The 12,647-nt window shown below is 32.1% G+C and overlaps 4 long non-coding RNA genes across 6 annotated transcripts in view; 2 read left to right on the top strand and 2 right to left on the bottom strand.

The window, feature by feature from the left end:
- Positions 1-1,737: 1,737 nt before the first annotated feature.
- Positions 1,738-2,367, bottom strand: LOC121127202 (uncharacterized). The gene is made up of 2 exons (XR_005867637.1): positions 2,140-2,367; positions 1,738-2,038 (listed from the first exon to the last, which is right to left on the bottom strand). It is a non-coding gene; the product is annotated as an uncharacterized lncRNA (long non-coding RNA).
- Positions 2,368-4,474: 2,107 nt separating this feature from the next.
- LOC139906670 (uncharacterized) overlaps positions 4,475-12,647 on the top strand; it is a 30,761-nt gene continuing 22,588 nt past the window's right edge. Inside the window, exons 1-2 of one of the 2 annotated variants that reach the window (XR_011782375.1) lie at positions 4,475-4,668; positions 5,362-7,534. This is a non-coding gene — a long non-coding RNA (uncharacterized lncRNA). Of the gene's footprint in view, positions 4,669-5,361; positions 7,535-12,647 lie in introns of those variants that run through there. The other variant, XR_011782374.1, reaches the window with a different exon arrangement.
- On the top strand, positions 7,882-12,348 carry LOC139906667 (uncharacterized). 2 transcript variants are annotated; one of them, XR_011782371.1, is made up of 4 exons: positions 7,882-8,433; positions 8,498-9,776; positions 11,782-11,985; positions 12,036-12,348. It is a non-coding gene; the product is annotated as an uncharacterized lncRNA (long non-coding RNA). The 2 variants fall into 2 exon arrangements; XR_011782370.1 differs by having other exon boundaries at positions 7,891-8,433; positions 11,782-12,348.
- On the bottom strand, positions 10,596-11,749 carry LOC139906668 (uncharacterized). Its single transcript, XR_011782372.1, has 3 exons — positions 11,091-11,749; positions 10,900-11,039; positions 10,596-10,838 (listed from the first exon to the last, which is right to left on the bottom strand). It is a non-coding gene; the product is annotated as an uncharacterized lncRNA (long non-coding RNA).

Here is a 12,647-nt window from a genome sequence, read left to right as displayed (position 1 = left end):
TCGAATCAAAAAGTATTTGTGTAGGTGCATAATATACATGGATTGGCTGTCAAAAACCCCTTTCTATTTTATGATACAGTAAATTGTGATATATTCAACCTTTACTTCTACAAATAAAAAGAAGCTGGATTATATCTTTGTAAGTAAATAGCTCAATATAAATAATTTTATACAATATAAAAATTGGGGCATGATTCAGAATCATTTATTAATTCCACTTCATTTTTTATTCAACTTTCAATATCCAGAAAAAAGAATGATTCAGTTGATATTTAAAACCCCTTTATTGAATCAATATAGCCAATTATTAAAGATTAAATTGTAAATATTAGATATAAATTTATTTAATATTTATAAAATATACATTTAAAAATATGGTGCATCATTGATTACTACACCACGGTATTCATTTGTATCAAACTGTATTTAATCCAAATTAGTATTAAGGAATACAAGCTGACTTTACTTAGGCTCACTTTAACATTCCTTATAATCCTAAAACTTCATATTGCATAAATAAGGGTATAACATCTTTAACTTGTCCTCTAGTTAATCCAATATTAATATAAGCGTTCATTTTAGTTAATAAATGATTTTTAGTTAAGAAAACCTGCACAACCGGTCGGCCAGGATGTATTTTTGGGGATTTATTATGCTCAAGGAAGTGGCTGTTTAGGATTTTTTTCACTCAATAGTTAGATTAAACTTGAGTGAACTGCTACCTGAATGTACGAATAATCTATTAAGGATTAAGTTATGTTGATGATTCAGTTCTTAGTTCATTAGAGTGCACTCAAAGTAGGAAGCTAATGAACTACCGTGCAAAACATAAATATATGCTTCTTCACTTGGAGATATTGATAATAACTTAATAAAAAAGTAAAAGTAGATTACTACTTTTAAAAAGAAAATTGAAAGATGATGCTATCCCTTCCAGAGGTATCATACATGGAGAAGGATTTGAGCAAGCTCCAAGGAAAAGGAAATGAATTAAGATAGTGGACCATTTTGAAGAAGATTCTGATGAAATATATTTGGAGACATTAGTCAAAACATCCCAAACCAACGTAAAAACAATGAAAACACTTGTGTTAGGAAAGATTAACGCATCTAATCAAGAAAGTGTATCCCGGATTATACAAATTAGTAGGGCTTCTAATACCAGAAAAGATCTACTCATTCTAGAACTCGAGTCACTAAGGAAACAGAATGCAGAAGTCCTTCATTCGGAATATAGATTATTAAAATCCAAATCTAATTTTAAGGAAGCGAACTGGAAAAGAGATTTACTAAATCTCAATGAAAACTCATTATCAGTGGAAAGAGGTTTGGAAAATAGAATGAGGAGGATTTTGTTAAAGGACTGACACTTATCAAGGATAAGATCTATAGGAGAAACCCACTCCCATCCTAATGCCGTAGAGGCCATAGATCGATTTTGGATACTCTTAATAAGTGGCTCAGAAAAAATAGTTATTTATAATGCTCCTGTCAGATCTGAGAAAGACCAATGCTTTGTTTCTATGTTTCAACAAATTACAGGTTCTAGTATTACCAATCCACTAATGTATATGAACTAATCCTACATCTCCTTTTGGGCCCTATTTTGAGCGAAGCAGATTTAGAAGATAACATAGAATTTTATCAAGACGTTGATGATATAATTTATCCTCAAATCATTAAATGTGAGATTGAGGAAGATATAAACAATGATGAAATTACAATAAAACAACCATCTATTGATTTACATCTTCCTAAAAATCTGTGAAGATGAAGGATTTATTTATGTTGCTGGATATGTAGCCAAATCGTTACATCGAAAATTTCCCCCCTCTGGGGTGCAATACTTCAAGCATCCAAGTTCCTCCAAGTCCACGGCTTAAATCATTGTCATTAGGGGGACTGCTTCAACCATGATAATCTTTTTTGGAATTTTGCAAAAAAATAGAGAAGTATTTTATTAAGTTTCATGGGAATTTTTTTGATACCGAACCATATGTGATGGATCGACTCATCAGCATAATTGCGGAAAAGTATCCTAAGGAAGAATATGAAGTTATAAAAAAATTATTCGCACTTGTACATTCATTAATATTGTAAACAAAAGTAGCACAAAAAGAAAAATAGCAAGTAACGTACAAAAAATTGTTCATTTCATAAGTTAAAAAAAAAGAGATAGAAATGAGATATATTTTTTAAGCTAATTATTTAATTTTAAACAATAAACTTTCTAAATGTGAGTTTCTGTGTTCTAACTAAGTCTAAAAACATGGCCAAGCAATTCTTCGGAAATTGGATGGGCAACATTTTTTTCAAACACAACTTTAATGCTATTGGGAACGAAGTTTTCTTTTTTGTGTCAAATTGACAAAGACTGAATATGGCAACTGTTTCACTATAGATTAATCAGTAGAAAGTTTAAACAAAACATGCAAACTACTAATACACTATGACGTCACTATTAAAAGCGTGGTGGAAGTCAAAGATCAGTTATACATGCGTTATGATATAACCTTGTATTTCTATTAACCTTGATAAATTTATATATATATATCTGTTTATTAATAATACTAAGTAAAATAAACCTTCTTTCAAAGTATAAGTAAATACACGGAATGCCAGTTTACGACAATTGGCAATTGCTGTTAAAATTTAACAAATTATTTTAAAACATCTCCGAATCAACATGTGTAATTGATGTAATCAATAAAACGTAAAATGTCATTCATATCCCGTTGGGGGAAATCAAAGTTATTTGTTAGGGATTAAATTAATTTTCTAAGACAATATTTTACTTCCATCTTGATATGTACCTAAAGGTCTAACATTAGTCATTTTCTTTTTCGTGTTTCTTTAATCCTGATTTTATAACTTCAAAGTACATACTACAACAGTAAAGTTACTTGGATAGCAATAGGATTCAAACTACATGCAATTGCGTTATAGGGTTTCTCATTTACTGAAAAATTGTTGTTGATTGGTATCTCGTTATCAAATAATAAATATCGTGAAATTTAAGTAAATTTTTTAAAACTTGGAGAAGATTGAATATATTTGAAACTAGTCTTACCAAATATTATCTATTCTAATTTTATTTATTTTTATTATTATGACAAACGGTGCACGGGCTGTATTTTTAGAAGCCACGGGTCCTACATTTTGGAATTCCGTATCACGCTTTGACCTGCAAAAAAATATATATTAAGTTATGAAGGAGATAAATTTTTGTTGGAGCTTGGGGTTGTCTATTTGTGAAATACACAAACCGAACTGCAGGATAAAATCAAGTCTAGCATCCATATAATATATATAAACCTTTTGCTAATTGGACATAGTCTCATACGTGCAACAAACGTTAATAGAGGAGCGTTTTGCACATTGATCTATTAGAGTAAGTTTGCACTAAATAAATACATCACAAATACATCCTTCACAGCAATATCGAATGTTATTTCGTGATTACACATAATGTTTTCAGTTTGAATGTCATCAAGCAAGTTTTTGAGATATATATATATTGCATTTTTTAAGCTTAGAAATGAGTAGACCATTTATCAGGGATTCTATCCCAATTAAAATGGTTCAATAAAAGATACAATATCCACCATTTTAAATATTATAGCTAAGTTTATTATGTTTTCCCAAATTTCCCCTTTATTTGGAGCTCGGGCATTAATAAACCCTCCCATTAGTTCTCAATCTGACACAGCTTAGACTATTTGAACTTGACTAGGGGTTTATCAAGGGGACAGACAATATTTTGATCCAGCATGTCACAGGAGATTATATTGATAAGTTCATTAACCACAGGTCAAGTGAAAATTCTTTGTGTAATATATATTTTATATAATATATACATCTCTTTACAAATGGATCTTGTTGAGAATATGCATAGTAAAAGTGGGAGGAGATCATGGATTAGAAGAAAGGTTTGGTGTATTAAAAAAACGATTTAATGGAGGAAAAGAGTTTGCAGTAGGAAAGTAACTTGGTTCTGTATTCTTTATTTCAATGTACAAACTACAACTGTAAAGTCATTTAAATAGCAATAAGATTCGAACTACATACTATTGTATTATAGGGATTCTCATTTACTGAAAAGTTGCTGTTGAGTGGGATCTCGCTATCAAATAATAAATACTGTGAAATTTAAATAATTGTTTTAATACTTGGAGATGAATAAATATATTTTAAACCAGTCTAATCAGTATATTATCTATTCTCATTTTCTTTATTTTATCATTAACAATTGGTGTGCGGGTTGTATTTTTAGAAGCCGTGCGTCCTACATTTTGAAATTCAGTAATCCGATTCGGCCTCCAACAATAACAAAAAAAACTTGAATAGTAAGTGATGAAGTAGCTACATTTTTGGCGAAGGTTGGAGATACACAACCCGAACTGCAAGATAAAACCAACTCTCGCATCACTATTATATATGTAACTCTTTTTATAAAAATACTGCACATGGTCTCATACGTGCAACAAACATTAATAGAGGGAGTGTTTTGTACATTATTCTAGTAAAGTAAGCTTGTGTTAAATGGAGACTCATCCTTTTCCTCCTAACACTCTGTCCTAAATTGAATGAAAAATTTCGTCCTATTAAATAAATCCTTCACAGGAATATAGATGTTATTCCGTAATTGCAGAAATATCCTCACTTTAAGTAATTATAATTTTTTTTTATTTAATAATTTTAAATTTAAAAATTTAATAGATATGTATATTTTTATATTTAAAAACATATTAATAAAATGGATATTTTTTTAAACATGAATATATGATAAAAAATATAATATTATAATTAATTAAATTATGATTTATAAAATGTAATATATTTTATATATTAATGGTGTTTTTTTTTAATTATTTTAAACAACATATTTTTATGTAATGTTCATTCACAGGAATATAGATGTTATTCCGTAATTGCAGAAATATCCTCATTTTAAGTAATTATAATTTTTTTTTTTGTTTAATAATTTTTATTTAAAATATTATTAATAAAACTTAACCTCATAAAAAAATATTATTTATTAATTGCAATTTCAAAAAATTAAATTTACATAATAGATATGTATATTTTTATATTTAAAAAACCTATTAATAAAATGGATATTTTTTTAAACATGAATATACTATAAAAAATATAATATTATAATTAATTAAATTATGATATAAAAAATGTAATATATTTTATATATTAATGTTTTTTTAATTATTTTAATCAACACATTTTTATGTAATGTTCATTGGAATTATAAATATATAAATTAAATTATACAATTTTCTTTTAAATATTTATATATGTATATTCTAGATTATTATTATTTTTTTATTTTAAATACATTTAATTCAGTATAGATATCAAGCGTGAAATATTTTGATTATAACGAATAACGATGTGCTGACAACAATAGAAAAGTGCTGTAATATCGCCCATATATTATGTTTCGAATTTCCTACCCCTTAGTCCGAGGAGGAATTCTGTTCTGAGCCCCGTCATGGTGTCAAACACGAGATGTTCACAACAGGGAGCCCTTGTTACTTGCGTACTTGTCGAATAACTCCAGAGAAGGAAGCTATAGTTAAGGTGGAGATATACAAACTAATCTCAGCCGGAATTTTGTGAATGTCAAAATCAAATTGGTCGTCCCCAGTACATTTGGTGGAAAAGTAAGACCATTCCTGGGGTATGGTCGGAGACTATAGGCAATTGAACAATCTTATGCTCCCAGATCGATACCCAATACTCATATTCACTTTTTCTATGTCGAGCGAGGAAGCCCGGATAACGGCTTTTACTACATGCGCCATATTGTACGAGTTTACAAGGGTTCCCTTAGGACTTCGTTTTTCCTCTAATACATTCCAACGATTGATAGATTCGTTATTTGGAGAGATGGAGTTGGTATTTGCTTATATCGACGATATAATGGTAGTTTCACTGTCAGAATGTGTCACAATCACATCAAGAAGGTTCTTCAAGTTCTGAAGGATAATGATCTTGCTTATAATGTAGAGAAAAGTGAGTTCTGCAATGCAAAGATAGAATTTTTGGGACATGTCAACAGCGAAAACGCTATTCGTCCTACTCTTTCCAGACTAAACAACATTCTTATCAACATGGTGGATTGGGAGGAACTCTCGAAGATTCACGAGTAGGAAGGTGTTCCACTGGAGGAAAATCGCAAGCATTAAGATGTGGTTGGATTCAAAATAATAAGTGACATGCGCAATCTAGTCCCCCGACCAGTCGTCCCATCATCACTTGTGCTGAAAATCATTAGGAAAGACAATAATGAGAACCATCGAGGCGTCCAAGCCATAAGAAGAAAAATGGCCTCCTGTTATTTTTAGGAAAGTCTCAAGGATGACGTGAGGAATTTCGTTAGTAGTTGCTATACATGTGCCAAGGCAAAAATCACAACTGAACAAGAAGTCTGCGACTGTAGATGTGCCTCATAAAAAGTTTCATCGCATTACCGTGGATTTAGTAGGTGCTTTCGCCCCAGTTGATGAAATGAGTTACTTACTGACTATGATCAATAGAAGAACGCAATGGTTAGAAGCAGTGCCTCTGAAAAATATAACAGCTCCTGTGGTAGCTGAGGCTTTTCAAGTGGGACGGATATTAAGATTTGGGGTACCTACTATCGTAACCTCAGATCTTTGCAGACAGTTCATCTTCGACCTATGGAAGCGTATGTGTAGGAAAATAAAAATTGACTGCAAATACACCTCCCCCTACAACCCACAGGTCAATGGATTGGTGGAAAGGGTACATAGGACGCTAAAAGAGGCATTAAAATCTTGGCTTTCCGAAAATGACGAAAATTGGATCACAGGTCTACATATGGTATTATGGGACTTGAGTACAACTTCTCGATGTGACTCTAGAGTTACTCCCGTACAGAAGGTGAAGGTATTCGCTCTACTTTTCTTCCCGATGTATTTGGAAAGGAGAAGTTAGTTAATCATAGTATGAAAGTTAATCATCCCTCTGGCGTTGGGTGAGGAGTCTTATCAGAGGAGAGAAAGTTACAAGTTGCAAAAAAGGCCTTTATCATGAACGCTCCAATTAGGGGTTCCTGATACTCCAATTAAATTGAAGACTTATTAGTCATTACTTATTAGATATTATGTGTTAACTCTTCACCCTTGTCATTATAAGTTCTATCATTCAATCCAAGAACAATATATTCAATCCAATTATATTGTAATTATTTATAAGTTTTTTTGTATTGACTGTCGTTTGTTAGGATGGCTATAAATTATCATAAGCATTCTTCATCAAATAGAAGATACTAGATGAAGACTCCTTGGAGAATGTGTGGAGTTCAATCTAACAAAAGATCGTGTTACTTCGTCACTCCCGGCATTAAATAATAGGTCATTGTGATCAAGTGCAACATAATTACATATACTAGGGATCATGAATTTTAAAATTTTGTTATGTAATGACTTAATTAAACTTAAGTATCTTAAAACGAATATTTTATTGAAATAGAACTGATTAATCCACAGTCAAACAGTTCCCATATTGACTTTTTGTGGATTTGACACAAGAAGAAAACTTCGCTCCCAATAGCATTACAGTTGCGTATGAAAAAAAAATGTTGGCCATCCAATTTTCGAGGAATTGCTTGACAACGTTTTTAGACTTAGATAGAACACAGGCACTCACATTTCGAAAGTTTATTGTTTAAAATTAAATAATGAGCCTTATGATATACGTGGATATGAGATATATGAGGATATGGAGTTCATATATATACTTTATTCTACACGAGGAGAATACAGAATGAATCTCATATTAATATATTATTATACACAAGGCAAATTTATACATAGGTCACTAAACTTATAGCTATGAAGATATATAATCTCCCCTCTTTCCCCCACGACAATGATTACAAAATATAAATATATGGTATAGGAAATGAAATTCGCTTGTTCCCTTCTGTGGAATCCAAACGGATGGATCTCCTATTACGATGCCAAAGACGACCATTTTTCATGCGTATGAGATATCGCCTTTGAGATTCCTGTGTGTAAATTGTACCTAGATGGGTCCATCTTTTGGTTATATGATCTTGTATCCGAACCAATTCACTGATCTTCAATACGGATAACTTTTTCCAATCTCTTTTTTTTTTAAACTGGGGTTGGAACCTTACAAAGTTCTTGGCTTCTCTTTTGATGGAATTCAGGTAGCATAGGTATAACTCACTTTTCTCTACACTATAAGCAATATCATTATCCTTCAGAACTTGAAGAACCTTCTTGATGTGATTGTGACACATTCTGACAGTAAAGCTACCATTATATCGTCGATATAAGCAAATACCAACTCCATCTCTCCAAATAACGAATCTATCAATCGTTCCCGTATTCTTGATCAACTTTAACATATCCACCAGATGTTTCGGTAAAATATTCACGTTCGATCCAAGGTCGAGTAACATTTTAACTCTTCTCCCATTTATCCTAAGGAAGGCATAGGCCCTATCCCCTACTCCATCATTCAACTGGAAAGAGATGGAAGAACTAGACGGCACAGGTGACGGACAGCATACTCTAAAATGGCCCATCTTCCCACACCGGGAACACTCCTTGCCAAACGCAGGGCATTTTGTCTTCTGGAAAACATGGCTTCTTCCCCAAAACCTGCAGTTCCCTCTGTCCATCTTTGTATTAGCCTTTTTCGTCGACCACGCCCCTTTGGAGGGACGGAGACCTTTTGGCCCCTTATACTCGGATGCCATTACAGTTTCACTCGATCGCATTTATTTGGCGTGGCTGATGGAGGTTTCCAATGCTCTGGCTAATGGCAACACGTCTGTCAATTTGGCGCTACCTCTCTCGAAGACAGTTTGGAGGAGCCGTAGGGATGACGTGTTCTTAACCACCACGTCGAGAATAATTTCGTCTTCGAACGAAACTTTGCAGCTCCCACACGCAAAGCGACCAATTTTTGCCTGGCCACGCAACCGAGTCACGTAATCATCTACAGGCTCCCCGACTCCCTGTTTCATCTCAGAGAGCCGGAAGCGTTCAAACAACAGACTTTCCGTTGGGGAGAAAGCATCCCGAATTGCCCTTACCGCTGAGGTGAAGACGTCCTCCTCAGGCAAACTGTACAATCTGTATAGTGTTGAACCATTGTTGGACCTCTGTCTCAGCCCAGTGAAGCAGGAGATACTTTTTACGTTCCGGGGACAATTCCCCAAACAAGGACACGTAAATTTCGAATTTGTCCCACCATGACGACCATCTATGGCCTCTACGTGGACCATCCATCACAAATGGAGAGGGCTGCCGTACCCCAAGCTGTCCCGTCGTGCCTGAAGCACCATCTCCAGAGGCTTGAGCCCCATCGTTGAAGTCGAAGGACTTGGGATCACAACCACAACCCTCGATGTACTCTCTCACCAATGCCTGTGGGTACAATCATACACTAAAATATATATTCTGTAAGGGATTACATTTAAATGGATGTACATACTATGACTATTAAAATATACAAACTCGTAAAAACACAACCTATCTATTTAAAACAAATCCCTACGTCATGATTTAAAAGTAAATAATAGACAATACATAACAATAAGGCAACGATGTAATTTAATAGGAACACGTATATATTATTATTAATACATAATCATTACTCCTCTGACAAACATACACAATGTACAGCTATTTATAAGAAGAATAATGAGGAATGTACTTTATACATATATAAAATAATAACAATAACTAAAAGATGAGAAGGTAGGAAAGGAGTCACGAATACATAACATAATACATATTTTTTCATACCTAATTTAATTCATAGCTATAGTTGATAATATTGTAGAGAAAAACGCGTGCGAGGAGGAGGGGGGGAAAAAGACATATGGTATCATTGTTTAAAATACTGATGTGATTATCATCTGCCTGCTTTATTATGATTTTTGAGGGTATAACGAAAGTATTTATTAGCAAAATGTTTAATAAAGATATACTACGTATAATTGACTTAGACGGTTTTTATCCCTTACAGTAGATTTGAAACGTCACACTCCATGAAATTGTAATTCATTATGAACCATATTCTCAGAATAATAACTAATAAAACGACAAAGTAAGAGTATTTTGAAATATATTTGAAGTTCCAAGTTTAAAAAAGAAGGCTTTAATTAAATATAATCTACATACTAAAAAATAAACCATTAAACATTTAAGTTAAATATACAAAATTAAACAATTAAAACTATTAATAATAATAAATTATAAATACAGAATATTGAAATAATAGATTGATCCAAATAATATTTTCTTGTTCTGACATCGGAATTCAGTTAAATATGTCATAACTTTAGGTTGCAATACACAAGCGAGACGTGGAGTTTAATCAAAAAGATAATCACCCCTCTTCTTCATGTGGAAGTTGCTATATACAATTGTGCACAGGATTGATATATCTCTACCGATGAGATCTAACTAATTATTAATAATAAAGTAAATGTCAAAATCATAAAATTAGACAATAAATATACTAATAAAAAGATTTTATAAATAAATTCATCGTAAAGATTTAGAGCAAAAAGCTAATTATGTAGTAATGTCCGGCGATATTACTCCCTATTAAGAGCATAAAAAAAGATTTTTCCCCGTTATTTAGGTATGCTTATATAACAACATACTATTATCATGATGGATATACACAATTGTTAATTATAATGCAACACCCAATGTAACTACCCTCGTTGTTGTGACCATTTAAACAGTTGTTTTTGCCTTTTATGAGTTTTCTGAACACCATTTCTTGGAGCCCATCAACCATAGCTAAGCCTTAGTGATAAAAAAGTAATATTTATTGACTATGTAATATTGGAAAACCTAATTATCATACCCAAGTCTTAAAGCGAAGTAAGTAGTCTCAGACAAACTAGTTGCAACCCATCCAAAGCTACTACCCCCGTTGTTGTAACCATTTAAGCAGTTGTTTTTGCCCTTTACTGAGTTGTGTATCATAATTCTTGATATGTTTAGCTAAAATAGAATCATATTTTATGGTTAGATTTAAAAAAATTGAATACTTACTGTGAGATATTACAAAATTCAGAGTTCCATTTCGATATTCGTAAATACTTTTTATTGATAACTTGATCATCATTTGGTGTGGATGACTCAAAACATTTTTATATGTATTTCTATATATGACATCAGTACCAACATCCTCCATTAATTTAATGATGGTTCCTCGGGAAGGGATATGTTTACCCTTGTAATACTCCATAAATTTTTTGAACGTAGATGATTAGCAATGGATAATGTTATATTACATGCAATAAGCATCGTTGTGAGATCAAAGTTAAAGTCTGACTTGATGTATTCATCGTTAAATTGATTTTATAGATGATTATCCATACTCTTGTTATGAGATGAGGATAATGAGTGGCGTGTAATTCTAGACAGGGGACTAAAGGCACATTTATATCGACAAATCCGACAAACCATCTGTTTCTCATCCGGTAAGTATTTTCCAAATTCCTGGGCCTCCATTTTCATAAATCCAGACAGAAGGCGACGTCATTTTGGGGATTTTATTCAGTTCTCTATCGACTATCACCATCTCATATTATATTAATATTGAATAATAAAGGCGGGAATGATGACGTTCATGATTGATAGAAGAAGAGGTATATTATTTAATCAATGATGCCATAAGTAATTCTTCTTTTCTCCTCGTACGCTTTTCTATTCTTACCAAAATTATCACCCTTATTCATAGCTCACTTAAATGTTCGGGTTTAGTATATTTTTCTTAAAATTGGCTGTAATGGCTAAAACGCACATAAATTGGGAGGTTGGAGAGAGCGGAGCAATCAATATTCTTCTTCAGGAAAAAAAAAGAACTTATAATCTCCCCGGAAACAATTAATAAGGAAGTGAATAATTTTAAAAGAAAAGGTTGCGCGATTATTGATAAAAATATGTAATTAATTAAAATTAAGTCAATAAAATTATTAATTGTTTAAATTTAAGGATACATTTTGAATATGACGTGTCTATGTTATCTACAAGCTGCGGCTGTATTGGCTAACTCACAAATTTATGTGAATAAAGGGAAAGAAACAAGCTACATACTACATCATTCACATATAAAAAAAACTATCGGAGGACCGAATAATTGAATTTATAATGAAAGACGGTACTTAGAATGAAGATAATGCAATAATAGTATATTTCATAAATGATTGACATATTAATACCATATTTATTTTTTTTCTATTTTGATACAAATTACTAAAATATAATTTATATGTCACACATAATAAAGTTCAAATACCCACTATAACTTTGGCTACTTTAAGTGCAATTTGTGAAACACCCAAAGGATTAATTTGATGATAGAAATTGAGGATAATTCGCCGAAGAATACAAATGTATTCCAAGCTCAATTTTGAGAAAAAATGTTATTGCTTGCTTTTGTGTTGACGGCCCACACATAACCAGTATATAAGAAAACATTCAGGATACAATATCCTTAATAGGTACGGAAATGATCAACATCAATGATATCTCTGAATATATAGAATATGCAACTCCATCTAAGACCATATAGATAGGTTGAGCTTATCCAATACAACGAAAGTA

This window comes from Lepeophtheirus salmonis, chromosome 12 (genome assembly GCF_016086655.4).
Source record: "Lepeophtheirus salmonis chromosome 12, UVic_Lsal_1.4, whole genome shotgun sequence".
NCBI lineage: Eukaryota > Metazoa > Arthropoda > Copepoda > Siphonostomatoida > Caligidae > Lepeophtheirus > Lepeophtheirus salmonis.
This window is presented reverse-complemented; position numbering and strand designations above follow the sequence as displayed.